The sequence below is a fragment of the Hylobates moloch genome, unplaced genomic scaffold (genome assembly GCF_009828535.3).
Source record: "Hylobates moloch isolate HMO894 unplaced genomic scaffold, HMol_V3 SCAFFOLD_17, whole genome shotgun sequence".
Classification (NCBI taxonomy): domain Eukaryota; kingdom Metazoa; phylum Chordata; class Mammalia; order Primates; family Hylobatidae; genus Hylobates; species Hylobates moloch.
Window position 1 is genome coordinate 52,724,840 of NW_026652292.1, and position 20,831 is coordinate 52,745,670.

Consider the following 20,831-nt stretch of genomic DNA (forward strand, 5'->3'; position numbering starts at 1 on the left):
TCTGATCTGTCAATGCTGCCAGTTCCAAAGACATAGAAGCAAATATTGCTCAATGTTTTTATTAATGACTATGATCATGTTCAAGCAAATTGTGAATATTCAAGGCACATTCCCTGTTCTTTCTCTTTAAGAAAAAAATCACTAAGCCCCACCCTACCCCACCCTTAGCTTTGAAAGGTCTGAAGTCAGTGGTGCCTGAGATAGAGCCAAGATAAAACGAACTGAAAACAAAATGAGCTTTTTTTTTTTCTTTGAAACTTTTGTTTCCAGCTTATAGACACTCCCACCTCAAGTTGCTGAATCCCAGGGATCTGACCCAGTGTCACCTTCAGCCCCACTGGGGCCTTTGGGCCTGTCCTATGTAGGCTGAGGCCCCTCCCAGGTCAGTCCCTACCCCCATTGGAGGCAAATTAACTCTTTCAGGGGAAGACATGTGCTGGCTTCCAACAAGCCAATCTTCCTACTCCGTAGGCTAATCTTTTCCCCTTTTATGCTTTTGGCTTCATAATAGTCCTCATTCTTCTGCCAGAGGGTTAGAGGGTGCAAATAGCCAAGAAGCAGTTGCAAGAAGGCTCTGAAGTTCACATCTTGTGGGTAGGGCTGGCAGTAGGCAGGAGAGACCTGGGAGAGAGATTAGGTGAAACATTAGCCACAACCTTTTGGATTCAGTCCAGTGTCTTTCAATTATTTCTTTATGTGCTTTGGGTACTGGGCTTATTTGGCATGAGACAGGCATCCATTAGAAGATTTCACAATGATTTGCCATGTTACAGTTCTAAACATGCGAACTCATCACCAAAGAAAATTTATGTTTTTACCGCCTTTTCCTCCCACCTCTCCCTGGGGAGCTGCAGGAAAAAGCAATCCAAACGAATTAATCAAAATGACTAGGTAATGCTCTAAAAATAATAAACGTTGCCGTAGTCTGGATCTTTTTCAAGTTTGAGCTTATTTTGTGAGCTTGAATATCAATACGTCAAAGCGCATGTATATGTATATATTTTTATTAGAGGGATATGGACTATTGCATGAGGACAGGTAAGTTATTAAGATACACAAATGCAATTGCTCTCATAATACTAGACTGCATTTCAACTAAGTTAATTAAGCTACTTGGCCAATGAAGATGCAAAGGGTAGGTGCCTTAATGATTCCTTAACTTGTCTCATAAGCCAGCCTTGCAAATTAGGATAGGCTACAGAACTTTAGCTCTGAAAACAAAGCAAGACAGAAATTGAGGTGCAGACTTAGAACAATAACAGAAAGGAAAAATACATGTTGTGTCTCCTTGAGCTTCCCCTACCTATTACATAAGACATTGCTAGACAAAAGCAAAAGGACTGGAAAAAGTTGAAAATTTATTCAAAAAAGTTAGTAAATAATAACAGCAAACAAGCAAACAAGAAACTGTTATTATCATCATATTTTCAAAATATCTTCTAAGAGATCAGCTCCAAAAGAACGTTTTAATATAAAAAGAAACCGGCCAGGCACGGTGGCTCACGCTTGTAATCCCAGCACTTTGGGAGGCCGAGGCGGGTGGATCACGAGGTCAGGAGATCGAGATCACGGTTAAACCCCGGCTCCACTAAAAATACAAAAAAATTAGCTGGGCGTGGAGGCGGGCGCCTGTAGTCCCAGCTACTCAGAAAGGCTGAGGCAGGATAATGTCGTGAACCTGGGAGGCGGAGCTTGCAGTGAGCAGAGATTGCGCCACTGCACTCCAGCCTGGGCGACACAGCAAGACTCCGTCTCAAAAATAAAAATAAAAATAAATAAAAAGAAACCTGTAGCTGAATCCTGAGTTTTCAAGGCCTTCATGTATTGTGAGAAGGCAATTAGATCAACATTAGGGTGAAGCCGAGAGGGAAAAATCTGTATTGGGAAAAAGGAAAGTGGTGATGATCGGGGTAGAGTCTCTTCTTATTTTAAATGATGCAGTTACCTGATTTTTAATTGACCTTTTTCCCTAACGTATGCCCCAAATATCCACAAGTAAGATGTTTAAAAATCGAGATCCAAACCATCCACAGCCCTTGATGATAATTTATCCATGTCAGGCAGGGCAACAAGGCCCCTGTGATTGTGATAAAAAATTAGGAGCAAGGATTTCCCAGCTTTATTGTGCAAGTCCTTCTTCTCTGGATCTGATCCCTGATGTTATTGGGCTAAATCACAAGGTTATTTCCCACCTAAGAAATCTCATCTGGCTTGAGAATCCTCCTTAGATAATTTCAGCATCTTTATTCTCCAAAAAAGGTTGATTTCAGTGTTACTAACCCCATCCTACTTTAGCCAGCCTCCATTAATCATGGCTGGCAGGAGAGACTAGAGGGTCATGGGTAATTGAATTCCAGCCAACCTTCAAACCTAATTCAAGTCAACCCTTTGACCTCTTTGCTGACCAAATCTGCTGCCAGAGCTAGTAAATAAATATTGCTTTTTAATTACAAGAAGCCTTTTTCGAGAGCCTACTATGTGTTAGCTTTGTGAGAGAGGCAACTGTTATCTCACTTCATTCATTCTTTCTGTCCACACTTCCATTGGAACCCAGACACAAGGAATTAACAGATAGTGGAGAGGAGTATAAAGATCAACTTGGGGTCAGCCCAGTGGGAAAATATGTGCTCTGCAGACACCCTGATTTCCTATCTTTGAAAGAAGATAGATCATTAGCATGACAGAAAGGCTGAAGCCCTTTCTGCACAGGAAAATGGAATAATAAACATTTTCCCTTCTCTCGAGAAGCCATGTAGGATCTTCCGACTCCAAAGACTTCTATTCAAGTCCTCCCTCCACCATATTTGACATGCAATGTCGGGAAGGTGATTTTACCTCTGTAGGCCTCAGGGCCCTCACCTGTGACATGGAACAGGGTGTGCACCACTAATGTGGCAAGGTCATTGTGATACAATGTGTAGGGAAGCTCCTTGTAAACTGCTAGGCTCCAGCCACACAGGAGATTGCTGCCAATGGCTCTTGCACACTCTGTGTTAAAGATGCCACCCAGCAATGAGACCAGTCAAAGACAGGGCTGGGGAACAGACACCTAGACAGAGAGTACGCACTCATTTTAAATAATGAAATTTTAGCTGGATTTTCTCATGAAATTTGCTTCTTTTGTTTTGCCTGGTCTCTGGGTCATCACCATGCCTAAGTATACACATGATCTGGATTTTTTCTTTTTTCTTTCTGCCAGAATTCTTTTGTGGCATTTAGAAGTCTCCAGAAAATATGAAACTTACTTTTCCCTTTAAGAGGAGGCCACCCCACACTTTATCACCTATTTCTCATCCTCAGACAATTAGAAACCAGCTCACCAAGGACTAGCAGTGTTCCACTATCACCAACCCTCAAATTTCATAATAAAGCTACCACTGAGTTGCTACGATTAATATTCTCAGCAGCAATACTTTTGGGGGGAAATGATGAGTCAAAGATGTGCAGAGGTTTGCTCAGAAAAAAACCAAATGTGCTTGAATAATTTACTCTCTCATTTTAATTCCAGAATGATATGAGGCCCCTAAGGCTTAGCAAGCAGCCAGGGGACCTGAGCAGCCTGGAAAGGCTGTGTTTAAGTGGTAATGTTAATGGAATTATCCGTTGCTGCTGGAGAACTGTCTGCTGTCGAGAGATAATTACCCAGGCAAAGATGAGGTATCATTGAAGATAAACGCTGAAGCAGGGACGTCAATGTTTATTTTCCATGCTAGGGCGTAATCTCCTCCGTTGTTTAACTTCATTAGCATCCCTGCTAACCCCGGGCCACACAATTTCACTTAAAAGAAAGAAATTAAATAACCCGAACATACATGTAATTGTAAACAAAGTGGCAGAATATGTGGGTTGGGCTGTTTTTTCTGCTACAATCAGTGGCAAACAAGCCTTCTCGTTTACCCTATCCTTCTCCTGTGCAGTGAAAATGACAGCAATGTTTGTTGAGTGCTCACTGTGGGCCATATCTTGTGCTAAGCATTTTACATATGTTGTCCTATTTAATCTCCACACATAACAATTCCAGGACATGAGTACTAGCAGAGGAAACTGAGTGTCAGAAATGTTAAGTGACTTGTCCAAGGTCACTGGACTAGTGAGCCATTGAGTGAGGGTTTCAACCCTGGCAGACAGGTCCCAGCTATTCACAGAAAATCACTGGACCACGCATATTCCGCATGGAACTTTAGCTTGGTCTTCTTGACTTTACAGCAGAGTCCAGGCGATTTTATCACCACTACAGCTGCCACTGCTAACTTTATTGGAAGGACTGCCAAATCTCCCATCCAGTCCTTGAGTCCTTGGTCCAGTTCTGTATTTCTGTTTCATTGAGAAAGAATTTGCATTCAACCCCATGTGGTCAAGACCAAGCTTTTTAACTCATCCCTGAAGGCCCTCACATTGGCCAAGTTCCCGGCCTTCTTTGGCCAATCTGTAAGCAATCACTGTCTCCTCACCCCAGGCTCTTTCACCCAAAACTTATTATTATGAAAATTACATGCAGAAAACCTGAAAGAATATTTCAGTGCACAGCTGTCTAGCCTCCACCAGATTCAGATTCAACAATTGTTAACATTTGCCATGTTTAACTTACAAACCAATCTTTCTATTTTTCTTTCTGAACCATTTGAAAATTGGTTTCAGAAATCATGACACTTTGGCCCTAAAAGCTTCCCGGTGCATCTCCGAAGATTGTAGGACATTTCCTGCATGACCACATTAGCATTATCAGAGCTGAGAAAATTAACAATAATTCCCTTGCTATTATCAATTATCCAATTCATAATCATAGTCATTTCTTAACTGTTCTCCAATTATCTCTTATAGCTGTTTTAAAAAAAAAGAAGTATCTGCATTGTATTGGTAGTAATGTCTCTTTAGTCACTGGTAATCTGGAACTTCTCCCCAACACCTTAATTTTTTCCCTACCATGTTTAATTTTTAAGGAATCACTAGTTTTTGAACAGTTGAATTGCTTTCTGTTCTGAAGGGTCTCAGGTGGTCTTTAACTCTCAACCAGCCCTTAGCAAGATGGTGGCTACAGAATCTCTACATGGGAAGGGCTTGAGGAGAGATGCAATCTGGTTAAGGAGTCCTGGTGGAGGCCTTTTGCATAAGAAACATATGTTGTAAAAAACTTAGATTGTTGAATTTTTTTTTTTTTTTGACATGGCTGCTGCCCTAACGTAGAGGCAGTCTGTGCTATAGGAGAGGTGATGAATAGTAATTTGTGAATGGTGCAGATTCTGAGCAAATTGCCTAGGTTCAAACATCAGCTTGGCTACTTCCAAGATGTGTGACCTTGAACAAGTTACTTAACCTCTCTGTTACTCAGTTTTATCATTTGCAAAATAGTGATGATAATAATAATAGAATCTAAGTTAAAGAGTTGTGCTGAAGTGAATTAGTAAACACAAAGCAGTGAGAATCCTGCTTGGAACAGAATATTATCTATAAATGGTAACCATTATCATTATTAATATTCTTTCCCTACTTTCTATCAACTTCCTTCTCCACTTACTTCTTAGAACTGGAGCACCTAACATTTCTGGCTGCCTGCTAGTTTTGCCTATTGCCTTTTTACTTATGTTCAATTTATTCGGGTTGGCCAAAGGAATTCCTGTTTGCCTTCAACTTCATCTTCATTCCTCTGTCTAATCCCCTGTTGTTGTTATTTCCAATCAAATTATTTTAAAAATATCCATTTGTTTCTAGTTTCTTCTATCATCTTGTATGCCTGGTTTAACTTCTGCCCTTTTTGCTCTGAGACATAGATTCATCCTTGGATTTAAGATGTGTTTAAATCTGGTGATTCTAATCCAGGAGCACTTCCCTACCGAAGTGACCCATGAAGTTTCTGGTTCCTATTCATTCATTCACTCACTCAGTCAATTATTCAACACACTTCTGAGCCCCCATGAGGAACTGGGCCCTTGGCTCGACACGAGGGATACAGCAGTGAACTAAATGTGGTTCCGGCTGTGGAAAAATAACCAACTAATTGCTGAAAGTGAATCTGAACCAGGTAGTTCTGAAAACTCCCTGCACCTCACCATGTTTGATAATTCTGGGAGAGTGATTGAAGGGGAGGTGAATAGGTTCCTTTCCCCAAAGTATCCTCCATAGTCCTGAAATTTCTCCTAATAAAGTACGGTCATGCGTTGCATAATGACATTTTGATCAACAATGGACTGTATATACCATAGTGGTCCCGGTGGTCCCATAAGATGATAATGAAGCTGAAAATTCCTATTGCCTAGTGACTTTGTAGATGACATACTGTGGTAGCGCAATCATTTAATTTTTAAAAATATATTTAGTGTGGCCTAAGCATACAGTGTTATAAAGTCTACAGGAGTGTACAGTAGTGTCTTAAACCTTCACATTCACTCACCACTCACTCACTGACCCACCTAGAGCAACTTTCAGTCCTGCAAGCTCCATTCATGGTAAGTGCCTATACAGGTGCACCATTTAAAAAATCTTTTATACCATGTTTTATTGTACTTTTTCTGTGTTTAGATACACAAATACTTAGCATTGTGTTACAATTTCCTACAATATGCAGTACAGTAACATGCTGTCTAGGTTTGTAGCCTAGGAGCAATAGGCTCTATCATATAACCAAGGTGTATAGTAGGCTATGCCATCTAGGTTTATGTAAGTACACTCAGTGATGTTTGCATAAAGATGAAAAGGCCTAACAATGTGTTTCTCAGAATGTATCCCCATCATTAAGAGACGCATGACTATACTACTAAATAATAGTAGCTCGGGTCACTTCTTGTTTTCCTCACAAGTCCTTTAAACATTTTGAGATCAGCCTGTCCAACATGGTGAAACCTTTGCCTCTACTAAAAAAAGAAAAAAACAAAAGATTAGTCGGGTGTGGTGGGGGGTGCCTGTAGTTCCAGCTACTCGGGAGGCTGAGGCAGGCAAATCGCTTGAACCTGGAAGGAGGAGGTTGCAGTGAGCCAAGATTACACCACTATACTCCAACCTAGGCAACAGAGTGAGACTCCATCTCAAAACAAAAACAAAAATAAAACAACAACAACAAAAAATGTCTAGAATCATTTAAAACTTTAGCAATGACTGCTTATTTTCACAAAAGTATGTGTATCATATTAGAATAACCATTACTTGGCACAATATTCTCATCTGAAGAATGGGTATTGTAATAGTACCCACCTTATAGGATGTTAAAAGATTAAATGTGTTAATATTAGTAAAATGCTTAAAACAGAGCATGGATTTGTGTTTGGTAAATAAAAATAAGTTTGTTGAGAGATCTCGTGATGGAATCAAAAGAGAATACGACTCAGAGATGAGCTTTGAGAGGGGTAAAGGGAGGAAGGTAGAAGCTTGGGCTTCACTCAACTGCCAAATGAGTTAGGAATCATTTGAAGAAATTCTGGAAAGGTCAGAGGGAAAGTAAAGATTAACTCTGACTACTTTATAGTTTTTTTAAAATGACCTTCTTTATTTTCTTTATTTTGAGTTCTGGACTCTATAATCAGCCGATTCCAGAACAAGCATGCCATCATGTTGTGTGTATTGGGAAAGAAACTTGTTGGGAGACAATTTTCCGTGAGTTTCTCTAGTTTCTACACATCTTGTAAGCAGAGACACTGAGTATCTTTGCTCTGAAATATCTTTTCAGGAATGTTTGTATAGTGAACAGCCTTGGAAGAGGAAATAGTCTCTCCGTCTCCAGGCAAAGGGCAGAATTTTTACTGCTATTACAAAAGATTCAGGTTCCCTAAGTTCCGGTTCCTCTTCTGTAACAAAACTCCCTGTGTGAATGGTGTCACCTGGCCCTTTTCTCTTCACCCTGTGAGAATTGGGTATCAAGAAGCTAACAAATGTTGATAGTGTGGCTGCTACTATTGGTGTAAGTACTAAGGGAGATTTCACAATCATATAAAGGAATTACTATAGTCTTCCCCATCCCTTCTTTCTCTTCCTCACGCAGTTAGGCTACTACCTATAAATAATAACTTTTTTTCTCTCTTCTTAATCTCTTCCTTACCCTCACCTTACCCCAGTTCCTGCATAATTTCAGCCCCATGCCCCATTTCAACAAGAACACAGACTGTGCATTTGACCTCCCAACAAATGGGCCCATTTGTGATCCTGGACTGGGAAAAGGAACCTCACAAGGGAGTCCCTCCTTTTTGGCTTTTTCTCTCCCTTTCTGGCTTTCCAAAGTATTCCTATTTAGTGACTTCCAAATGCGTATGGACTTAGAAGGTCTCCATTTGCTGCCCTTTTACTATCTTCTTTTTTTGCCCTAATCCTTCTCTCTGTTGTCTTTGATCTTTTCTAAGCCTTCCCGAGGCCTTTTTCATGAATGGGGAGTGTATCCGAGCACCTGGCCCAGACCCTGGCTCATGGCAGATATCCAGTCACCCTAAATTCCCAAACTCTTGTGCTCTACACTTCTCCTTTTCTGGACCATCCTAACCTTTCTCTCCTACACTGTCTGCATCTCTTTTCACTCTTAAAACACTTCAAGGAAGAATCTAGAAGATAAAAATAAAAGCAAAAACTGAAACACATTAAACACAACTTAACTTTATTTTCAAGATGAACAATAAAAATACAGAATGTGTGTATTTTTTTATAAATGTTTTTCCACAGATGACAGTAGTAATCTAATAAATGTTTACAGGACAAACAATTGTGGTTTCACAGCCTTCTACTCCTTGAGCATTTAAACATTTCTACAAAGCAATTTCTGTCACCAACATCCAGCACAAGGGTAGTTTTGGATGATTACGTTTAGACCTTCTCTACTAAAAATATAAAAAATTAGCCAGGCGTGGTGGCGGGCGCCTGTAATCCCAGCTACTCAGGAGGCTGAGGCAGGAGAATGGCGTGAACCCCGGGGGGCGGAGCCTGCAGTGAGCCGAGATCGCACCACTGCACTCCAGCCTGGGCGACAGCGAGACTCTGTCTCAAAAAAAAAAAAAAAAAAAAGTTTAGACCCTGTTGTACAGCATTTTGGGACTGATATAAACGCACTGCTGTGGTAAAATGATCTTTTCAGCTTGTGTGGTTGTTGAAGTATGAGTCAGTTGGGGGAGCTTGGGGGAAAAGACTGGGAGATACCTGGATGCCTATGCATGTGGCAAGCTCTCGGGGGAAGGGAAGAGGGAGGATAGAGACCCGGTATGCCCAGACCACTTTCTCAATATCAGACAGCTGATTCATGGGGTCTCTGGGCCAACAGCAAGACCCAGCTCACCTAGGGACTGGGAATTAGAAACAGGGAGCATCATTTTTTAAGAAAAGCTAAATCCACATTAGGAATTTGTTAATTGCATAAATTATGTGTGAACATTGTAAAGACATCAGAAGATATAACAAGGAAATTAATAAATAAAATTATGCATGATTTTGCTACTCAGGTGTAATCACTGTTAACATTTGGACAGTAGTTTTATTTTCAATGCGTATGTATATTTTACACACGTATATACACCACATAAATGGGGGACATATTACGCATTCTCTCATAGATTCTTTTTTGTTTTGCTTACATTGTCCTGTGACCAAAATTATATATCAGCAGCAAATTTTTCTTTCATGTCACTGTCCCAACCACCTCACTAGATAGGTGTTATTATTTTTCCCTCTTTTTTCAGTTTTTTTTTTGAGGCAGGATCTTGCTCTATTGCCCAGGCTGGAATGAAGTGGCATGATCACAGCTCACTGTAACCTCAAGCTCCTGACTCAAGTGATCTTCCTACCTCAGCCTCCCGAGTAGGGAGTACTACAGGTGCATGCCACCATGCCCCAGCTACTGCAGCATGGTTTTAAATGGCTACATGGTATTCCATTGTGTTGATAGTTTCTAAGTTATAATACCTACTGCCTATTCTATCCATTTTGGTTGTCTTCAAGTTTTAATTTTTTACTGTCATAAACAATGCCATAAGAACAGCAAATTTAAACCACAATGAGATATCATCTTATTCCAGTTAGTACGGCTATTACTAAAAAGAAAAAAAAACAGATGTTGGCAAGGATATGGAGAAAAAGGAACGTTTATACACTGTTGGGAATATAAATTAGCACAATCTCTATGGAAAAAAGTATGGGGATTTCTCAAAGAACTACAAATAGTACTACCATTTGTTCCATCAATCCCACTACTGGGTATCTACCCAAAGGAAAAGAAATCATTATATCAAAAAGATACGTGCACTCATATGTTCATCACAGCACTATTCACAATAACAAAGGTATGGAGTCAATCTAAGTGTCAATCAGTGGATGGCTGGATAAAGAAAATGTGGCATATATACACAATGAGATACAATTCACCCATAAAAAGGAATGAACTCATATCTTTTGCAGCAGCATGGATGGAACTAAGGCCATTATCTTAAGTGAAACAACTCAGACACAGAAAGATAAATATCACATGTTATCACTTATAAGTGGAAGCTAAAAATGGGTACACATGAACATAAAGTATAAAACGATAGACAGTGGAAACTCTGAAGGGTGAGGGGTTGAGGGGGAATGGATGATGGAAAAATTACTTAATGGATACAATGTACATTATTTGGGTTATGGATACACTAAAAACCCAGACTTCATCACTACACAATATAGCTATGTAACAAAATTGCACTTGTATCCCTTAAATTTATACAATAATAATAATAACCCAATGCTGTAGTGCACATCCTTATCATACTTCTTTGAACGCTTCTCTGACTATATTCTTGAGATAAATTTCGAGAAAGGGAATTTTAAACCAAACAGCATGCATATGCTTAGAGCTTAGATATGTATTACAACCATGCCCTCCAGAAAGTTTCAATCAATTTACAGTCCCACCAGCAGTCAGATTGGGTTTTTGAACAAAGTTCAATCTCCATTCTAAGGAGGAGTGTGAGAATTACTTGCCACTGAAAATCACAAGATGGCTTGAAATATGGGCAGAAGGAGAAATACTGTTTACTTGTACAAGGCTCTTCTTTAATGCTGTGACCTAAGTTACTTCTACAATAAAGAAAAGAGTATCCTTGTTTAGGTGGATGTAATATATATTGATCATGAAAACAACAAAAGACCAAGAGTTTTCAAACTTGTGGAGAGATAAACTCAGTACAAGAATACTGGGTCAGAAAAGTAAGTTAGCAAAAGCAAGTGTATCCATTTTTAAAAAATTATGGCTACATAACAAATTACCACAAACTTAGTGATTTAAAACAACACATATTTACTATGTCAGAGTTCCCAGCACAGCTAATCTTGGTCCTCTAAAAGGCTGCAATAAAGGTATCATCCATGGCTAGGTTCTCATCTGGAGGTTCAACTGGGGAATTGTGTGCTTCCAAGCTTATTTAGTTTATTTACTTAGTCGTTATTCACTTTCTTGCAGCTATACAACTCATGGGAACTTGATTCCTCAAACTCATCAAGGAAAACAAGACACTATAGCATGTCTGCTAACAAGACAGTCTTACATAATGTAATGTGATTAGAGGAGTGATATCCCACCAGTTTTGCCATATTCTACTGGTTAAGAGCAAGTCACAGGGCCTAACTATGCTCAAAGAGAGGGAATTATACAATTATACAAGGATGTGGCTGGGCGCGGTGGCTCACGCCTGTAATCCCAGCACTTTGGGAGGCCGAGACGGGTGAATCACGAGGTCAGGAAATCGAGGCCATCCTGACTAACACGGTGAAACCCCATCTCTACTAAAAATACAAAAAAATTAGCTGGGCGTGATGGCAGGCCCCTGTAGTCCCAGCTACTCGGGAGGCTGAGGCAGGAGAATGGCATGAACCCAGGGGGCAGAGCTTACAGTGAGCCGAGATCCCGCCACTGCAATCCAGCCTGGGTGACAGAGCGAGACTCCATCTCAAACAAAACAAAACAAAACAAAACAAAACAAGACAAGGATGTGAATTCCAAGAGATGAGGATCATGAGGCTACTTAAAGTCTGTTCATCATAGTAAACAACTCTGAAATCTCTCTCCTTAGAATGCTTTCCATGTGAGTAATCAAGGAAGTTGAAAACTTGGGAAAATGTAAAATCCAAAACTCGTTGACCAAAAAATATTTATCCTAGGTCTCTCATTTCAGGTGGCGGTAGATAACACAGTATTCTATAAATAAAATGTGGCCTATGATAAATGTGGTATTTTCAAAGGTGTACAGAGGAGCATGTGTTTTGTTTTTTGGGGAATTCACTTCCACATCCCTATGACTAAGATATTTTCTCCCAGCTTTGTCTTGTGGAATGAGGTGGCGTATTCCCAAACCCATGTCGTGATGACCACAGTTGAGACGTTTTCCATATGAGAAATTGTGCTAGCTATTCTTATGTCTCTAATTACTATGTCTCTCCAAGACCTAGCCATACGTCTCCATGGCCTTCTAAAAAATACAAAGGGAGCCAGGCAGTTAAAAATATTCTTTTAAAAAAGTAATATGAATCATGTTATTCAAAAGGAATCCTAAAGGAGGTCCCTACCGATATCTGCGTTTTTCTCTTTTTAAACCTCTAAGGAAAGTTCATACTCTGTATTTCATACATTCCTCTTTAGTCCACTTAATTATAGCCTGAGTTGTAAAGTAGCTATAATACATTTTCTCAGGAAAACATTGTGCATTTGATGCACCTTCATGTTACTGTTTGTAATTAACATTATTTGACATAGCATCAAACACTTGGAGGTGAGAGAAGAGAAGGGGAGAAAATTCCTCTTTCAGTATTTAATCTTTAGTCCCCTTCTCCAATTCCAACTGATTTCCTTCCTAGACCTTCAGTTAGAGGAAAGCAAACTGTGATGGTCCATGAATGAGTAATAGATGACCGAGAAGGAGTGTGAGCTTCTCATTCAATGAATACTGCAGAGGTTTCTGAAGGCTTGAGTTCTGTGTATCTGCTTCATCAATTAAATTATTCCTTCAAAGGAAACAAAAAAGATAATTTTTTAGTCACAGTGAAGATGGTGATGGTTGGATAAAAATGTTTCCTGGGTGGTGGTCAGAGATTGTCTTCTTCCCCTTCCTGCTTAACTTCCGCCACCCCACCCCACCCCACCCACCCCCACCCGCCCATTCTCTAAGGCAAGGAAGCTGTCTGGCAGGCAGATTAGCCTGAGAAACCCTGAAAGGAAGTAGAGGAATTACATTCCCCAGGGGACTGGCAGTGCAGAGTGGACCTGGCCGGAAACACCGTTTTGGGTGTTGTGCTCTCCTTGGAGAGGAGAGGTGAAAGGAACTAAGGAGGGGAAATAATATGCTTGGATTAAAGGGTCTTGGACTGGGAATGGGGTAGGAGAGCTGCAGAATAGGGCAGGGGCAGGCTGGACCTTCTAGTAACAATTGCTGTAGACTTTACACTTGGGCCCCTTTAAATGTTAGAAGGTGTTATTGTTGAAGACTGGTGTTCCCATTTAGCCTGGGCTTATTTAAGTGTTCTATCATTCTGACCCCTTATAAGCATGTGTGAGTTTCTCAGGGCTGCTGTAACAAAGTTCCACAAACTAGGTGCCTTAAAACAACAGGAATTTATCGTCTCAAATTTCTGCGGGCTAGAAATCTGAAATCATCCACCCTCTGAAACTAGGGAAATCCTTCTTTGCCTCTTCCTAACTTCTGGTGGTGGCTGGCATTCCTTGGCTTGTAGACACATCACTGCATTCTCTGCCTTTATCATCACGTGCATTCTGTGCGTATGTGTATTTTTGTGTGTGTCTGTGTAGGTGCGTGCATGTGCGTCTTCTCTTCTTATAATAAGGATGCAGTCATATGGAATTTAGGGAGTACTAACCCAGTATGACCTCATCTTAACTAATTGCATCTGCAAAGACCCTGTTTCCAAATAACATCACATTCTGAGATTCTGGGTGAACATAAATTTTGGAAGGATACTCCAATCCAGTGCAAAGCAGAACATATATACACACACAATTAAAACTACTAGCCAATTAACTTGAGTTTTGATGCCTAATGAGTTAGACTTGGAAAGAAAGCCAGTAGTACTCCACCTCGGAAAGGAACTGAGCTGAAATTTTCAAATGCTCTAGGTTTTTCCAAGCCAGTAGACCTCTCCTTAAGCAATGTGCTCTATTTTCTACTGATTCTATTCTCCAATCACCTCCTTCCTACACACACTTACGCTCCATCGCTAGCAAGGAGAAGCAAGACTTTGATGATTATCTCCATCTTTATCTCCAGCACCCACAGACAAAGCATTTTGCTTGCCCTGTTTTGAAGAAGCAGGACACTGGCCCCATCAGCGTCCAGCATCACAGAGGTAAGGCTGGCCAGAAGCAGTGTTGGGGGACTGGAAAACCAGGGGCTACTGGGCTATCTTGCCGTAGGAGCCCAGGAAGGTGAAAAGAGTACAATGATGTTGGAATACAACTCCAGTAGTTGAAAACTCCCCACTCCCTTTAGCTAAGGAAGACTTACAAGAAACTAATTTACCAAGTGCCAGAAGATGTTTAGGGCCATATTTTGCCCAGCAAAGCAGTCTGCATGATTCAGGACAGGTAGAGTTCAGTCTCAGACTTACTCACTCTAGGCTCAGATGTGCAAAGAAAGTGTAGCTCTATAATTTTATGGTCTTTAAATGTTTCCTAACCCCCACACCACTGACTAATGAGAGATTCTGGTAAACTGAATTTTAGACCAATCTGGTATACTCAGGCTATTCCAGTAAGCAGTCTCTTTTGAGTGAGTCATTTTTTCCAATTTACAATATTCTTCCTGGTTCTGTCTAAGATGGTATCTGGGAATGTGGAAGGAAGGCACTTTGGGCCAGTAGGAGAGAGGGAGGCCCCTCAAATTGTGCTAGTGCATAGCTGTGAGCTAGCTGGCATTTGTGGGTGTGATTGGACGGCTATTCACACAGGCTGCTCAGAGGAAGTGTCCTGCTGACGTATGCAGCTGGGGCACTTGTGGTCTGTTTTCTCCTGGCTTGGACAGGGTTCAAGATCCTCCCGGCTGACTCAGTTCCACCTCAGCCCTCTCTGGCACTCTGGACTAGCTGGGATCTAGCTGGGATTCCTTTTCAGGCCCCAGCTTGGTGGACAGATCCACAATATACCCTAGCATGGACATTCTTCCCTCTAGGGCCAGGCGACAGGTACAGCAGGGCTCTTGAGAACAGAGCCTATGGCCCCGTTTGTCCTAGTCTGAGCTTCTTCACCCTGTCTTTGATATTCTTAGTTATATCCTCTGGTCTGGACCAAGATAGAAGCCTGAGAAGGATGCAAAGGAGGTACAGCGTTGCTGGACTGCCTTGGCTGGCTCCACTCTCAGAATCAGGGAAAGGTCAGGGACTGGAGATGGAGTAAAGGTTTAGATGAAAAAGGAAAGCAGCAAGAATCTTAAGATAAAGTCACTTTGTCCCCACCCCATCCCTAATATTACTGTTTGAATATGTAGTCTATAGTATTGGGCATTGAGAAGAGACAAATTATGGCAGTAAAAAGACAAATCAGAAATTAAGCACTGAGCTCCAGAATATGATGGGCATATGCTGAATCTGCCCTGCCCTCCATGGTAGCCACTAGCCACTTGTGGTTATCGAGCACTGGAAATGTGACTGGTGTTACTCAAGACTGAAATTTTGAATTTTATTTAATTTTAATTAATTTAAAGTTAAATTTAAATAACTGCATGCGAGCTGGGTATGGTGGCTCATGTCTATAATCCGAGTGCTTTAAGAAGTCAAGTTGGGAGGATCCCTTGAGACCAGAAGTTCAAGAGCAGCCTGGGCACCATAGTGAGACCCCTGTCTCTACAAAAAACTAAAATATAAAATAAATGAGCAGGGCATAGTGGTACAAGGCTGTAGTCCCAGCTACCTGGCAGGCTGAGGCAAGAGGATTGCCTGAGCCCAGGAGTTCAAGGCTGCAGTGAGCTGTGATCGCCACACTCCAACTTGGGTGATTGATTTATATTGATTATATGATTTATATTGATAATAAAGTCATGTAGTGAGACCTTGTCTCTAAAATAATAATAATAACTTTTAAAAGTACATGTGGATAGTGGCTACCATATTTGACAGTTCGGTTCTATACATTAACCTTTTACGTGCCCTGTTTTGGTGATCTGGCAAGGCCCATAGATACCTCCTCAGATTGTGAGTTTTTAAAATTATTATTATTATTATTTTGCGGGGAGGAGGTCTCTCTCTGTCACCCAGGTTGGAATGCCGTGGCGCAATCACGGCTCACTGCAACCACTGCCTCCCAGGCTCATGCAATCCTCCCACCTCAGCCTCCTGAGTAGCTAGGACCACAGACAAACGCAACCACACCTAGCTAACTTTTTGTATTTTTTGTAGAGATGAGGTTTTGCCATGTTGCCCAGGCTGGTCTTGAACTCCTGAGCTTAAGCAATCTACCTTGGCCTCCCAAAGTACTGGGATTACAAGCATGAGCCACTGCACTCAGCCAGATCAATGTTTTTAAATGCATAAAATAAAATATATAGGATTACAATGGAAATCAATTAATTTAATATTTGTATTGTTCTTTGTTTTTTATTAGATTTTTAAAATTAATTAGAAAGTTCTCATAGTATAATACTCTATATTGTTCTTTATTAATGCATTAAATATCAATCTAGCAGTGAACCTAATAACTGTCACAATTTTGAAGTAGCAATGAATATAAATGGTATCTTGACATATCTGATACATATCATAATGTCATGTGAAAGTGCCTATGATTTACACTGACAATAAAATCATGCGTACTGCTAATACTACTGTGGTTTAGGTTCAGTTAGGAATTAGTGAAATAAACATGTGATTTTTTTTCCCGTCTAAGTTCACAAGGTCCCTGAATTCTCTTCACAGGTGAGGGGTACATGGACCCACGTTAAAAAGTCCCACTCTAGATTTTTGTAGATAAGACAGGTTGATGAATAAGGTTAATTCCTTCTAGAAATATGTATGGAATGCCTCCTACATGCCAGGTACTGATCTAGACACTTGGGCTGCAGCATGAATAAGAGAGACACAGTTGGAGTTTTCAAAAAGTTTGTATTTAAGTGGAGGAGGACAATAAATCAACATTCAGATAGTTTTAAATGGTAGTAAATGCTGTGAAGAAAATATAATAGAGTGATCTAATAGAAAGTGACGGGAGAGAAAGTGGCTATTTTAAATTGGGTGATGAGCAAGGTCTCTCCAGGAGGCCATTTGAGTTGAGGCTTGATTGAAAGATGGAGCCAGCCTCGTACAATCTGAAGGCAGCACCTTCTGAGCACAGAAGGCCCTGTAGCTAAAGGCCCCATAGCTAAAAGGGGTGGGTGTGATTGGAACAGGATAATGGACAGAGGGAGCACTGTAGAAGATTGAGTTCAGAGAGGTGGGATGGGGTGGCAGGGGGAGGCCAGGTCAGTGCTGGAGCACTGGGTTTGTGAGTACTCATCGTAGACAGCTGGGAATTTAGATTTTATTCTAAATCCACTTAGAGTCGAAGGTGGATTACGTGACACTCTTGGTAAAGGATGGATTAAATGGGGAAGTGGAAGCAGGGAGTTCATGCAGAGCCTGATGTAATAGTGCAAGTGTGATAGTGGCTGGTGACTCAGGAGGGCATAATGCAGAAGGAGAAAAGTGAATGAATTTAGAGAATCTTTTCAAGTAGGGCTTATTAGCCACAGGAAGGGAGCAAGAATCCCCAGCCTGACTCAGGGCAGTGTGAATTTCTGAAATGAAAGAGTGGTAGGGGAGGCAGATTTAGGGGCAGAGTGAAGATTTCTGTTTTGGTTTAATTAATGTCTTTCAGGTATTAAAGGGGAGAGGTTTGAATCTATAAATCTGAAGTTCACCAGAGAGGTTAAGGCTGGTGCTATGAATGTTGCATTCACCATCATCAAGATGGTATTGAAGCCAGGGGACTGAGAAAGATCAACTAATAGCAGAGTTGTACAGAAAAGAAAAGGGTGGGTCTGAACCCTAGGGAAACCAAGTATTTAGGATTCATTTTTTGATTATTTACTGTGCACCTATTCTTGGTCCAGACTTTCTGCTTCCAAAGGCAGTGCACCATTCTCCAACCAAAAGCAGCTCTTCTACTGAACTGGTAAATTGACTATGGTTAAGATTATGACCCCCACAAAGACCTCTAACAAAGTATAATTGCACTTTTGCAAGGATCCATTACCAAATATTTCCATAACTAACATCAAAATGAGGCTTCCCAGGCATTTGCCTTTTCTTTTGTTGTTGATTCCAGTATCTGAATCTCCTTCCTACATTTGAAGATTTCCCCCACTTTATGAGTCCCATCTTTCTCTGTAGATTTCCCAGGGAGCTGTCTTAGGGAGTGATCTGAGGCTTTGTTTCTTAGAACGCATTCTCCACGCCTGGCTTGCTGGCCTTCCTAGAGATCCTATGAGCTACTTATTATCCTTTAATAAATTCCTTTTCTGCTAAGCCAGTGTTGATGTTTGGGTTTCCCAGGAAACAGACTCTCAGACAGAAATTTGTGTGCAAGGAGGTTTTGGGAGGAGTGTCCTCTGGATCAACATCTGTCCCCTGGATCACAGGGAAAGGGACACAGGAGAGGGCAGAGAGAGAACTTGAACTGTGATGACGTTCCAGTAGAATCCTCATCTGATACCATGGGGAGCTCAAGAGCTGGAGGGCCCTTTAGGGGACTGGGATATTTGCATCCCTTCTCTTATCCCTGGTCATTGAATACAGGCTGCCCCAGAAAGAGGGCAAGCCCTTGGATGAGATGACTTTCTTAGGCTAAGAGCCACATCAGGTCAGGGATACAGCTGAGACCTATCATCCACTTGCACTCCCAGTCTCCACAACAAGCTTTACAGTTTACAAATCCATTCTTCCCCTGGATTCTAGCAATAATCCCATCATTTTCTTCATAGTTTGAATGAGAAACTGAGGCTCAGAAATAATAAATGAACATCTAGAACAAGCTTGTCCAACCCATGGCCCACAGGCCACATGTAGCCAGGATGGCTTTGAATGCTGCCCAACACAAATTTGTAAATATTCTTAAAACATTATGAGGTCTTTTTTGCTCATCAGCTATCATTAATGTTAGTGTATTTTATGTGTGGCCCAAGGCAATTCTTCTTCTTCCAATGTGGCTCAGGAAAGCCGAAAGGTTGGACTACCCAAAAGCAACCAAAGTCCCACACTAGATATTGCTGACAGTAAACATCTACTCCTACCCTCCTAGCATCTGGAAGGCAGCCAGGGTTCTGAGTGAGATTTCAGTTCTGCCAGTGAAATGCCTTTGATCTAGAAAGAGGTAGAGGTGAAATGCAAACCCTCGTCTTATGATTCCAAATGCTGTTTCTTTGCCTGCACCATATTGAACATTGTTGCAGAGAACAAACCGTTGAGATGGGCAAGCCATCCAAGAGCCTGAATAGGGCCTGGGCAGTTCAAAAATCTTGAGCCGTATTACTTTTGGATCTTTCCTCAGGAGTTCTCAGAATTTGGGACAATGAATTCCAGTTGGAGCCACCATTTGTGAAGGAATCTCACCTTATCCTCCTATGGGAAAAAGAAAAAAAAAAAAAAGGTCACTAAACAGCAACCAAAGTGCCATACTAGATATTATCTGTTGACAGTAGACATCTACTCTACCCTCATTTGTGTTTCCTCCGAGGGTCTGGAAGGCAGCCAGGGTTCTGGGTGAGATTTAAATTCTGCCAGTGAAATGAACTTTCATGCCATTTGGAAGGCAGAGGAGAGGTGGAGACTGTTTTCCCACAGCTGTGACAGCAGACAAGAATGTGCCAACAAAAGCAAGTAGCAACAACTGGGCTCTGCAATCCACTCTCTGGTCACCAGTGTCTGGAACAGAGGTGGCAGGAGCTCAGGTTTTGTGACCTCTAGCTTATAGCAACAGTGGTTGATCTTGAAACCAAAACACCAGAAGCTGATTTTTACTACTCCTCTTCTAAAATGTTGTGAGCACTGAATTTCCTAGATGAAGCCAATCTCTTTCTGCTTGGAATATTATATTTGTAATGGTTTTCTTTTTTCTATGCTGAACCTGAGATAGTACCCCAAGCGTGAAGCCAGAGTCAGTGACTCCCCTTTCCACACCCAGACATGATATAACCAGAAGAAAAACGCTGTTTTACCCAAAGCGCAACATGGAGAGTACCGTAAAACAAACTGGATCTCAAAGTGCTGAGATGACTCCTCTGGGGAAACTAGTGACTGTTGGCCCATTGGGGATTGCTTCTTAAAGTAGGTGGGATGACAGCCTTGTCTTGCTGTGTGGATTGTAATACTCAACCTTTACCACCATGCACTCAGTCCCAGCACAGACCTATCTTCTACCTTTTTCATCCACCATCCTAATGTCATAGAGAGGGAATGCATGAAATCTCACCAGGATGTTTGCTGGCCCACCATGTTGACAAGATGCCTCACTAACAGAGCAGAGGCACAAGAGCCCATGACCATGGCATGGAGCCAAGTGTCAGCTCAAGTCGGAGACAGCAAAAGGAGTGTTAACAAAGGAAGAACACTTTACAGGCATCATGAATCCCACACCCAAAAATGCAGACAGGCAGTGGACTTTTGGAAATGGAATCTCTTGGATTTGTAGCCATCAAAAACAAAAAGGCTTTTCAAACAAAGATGTCATTTTACAGAGGCAGAAAAAGCCAATGCTGCAAAGAGTCTTTAGCCCTGCAAATTCAAGCATGAAATGGATATTCAAGGATAGCTTGCCCACAAATGCAGAAGCTGGGACACAGAAGATGCATGAAATATACAAAATACACCTTGAATGAAATAAAATGTAAGAAGGAATCCAGAGAATGTGCAAGCACCTTCATTTT

General features: G+C 41.2%; 1 long non-coding RNA gene across 1 annotated transcript; it reads right to left on the reverse strand.

Moving 5' to 3' along the window:
- Positions 1–250: 250 nt before the first annotated feature.
- Positions 251–19,484, reverse strand: LOC116457022 (uncharacterized). The gene is made up of 2 exons (XR_004244883.1): positions 19,368–19,484; positions 251–621 (listed from the first exon to the last, which is right to left on the reverse strand). It is a non-coding gene; the product is annotated as an uncharacterized LOC116457022 (long non-coding RNA).
- Between the last annotated feature and the right edge of the window lie 1,347 nt (positions 19,485–20,831).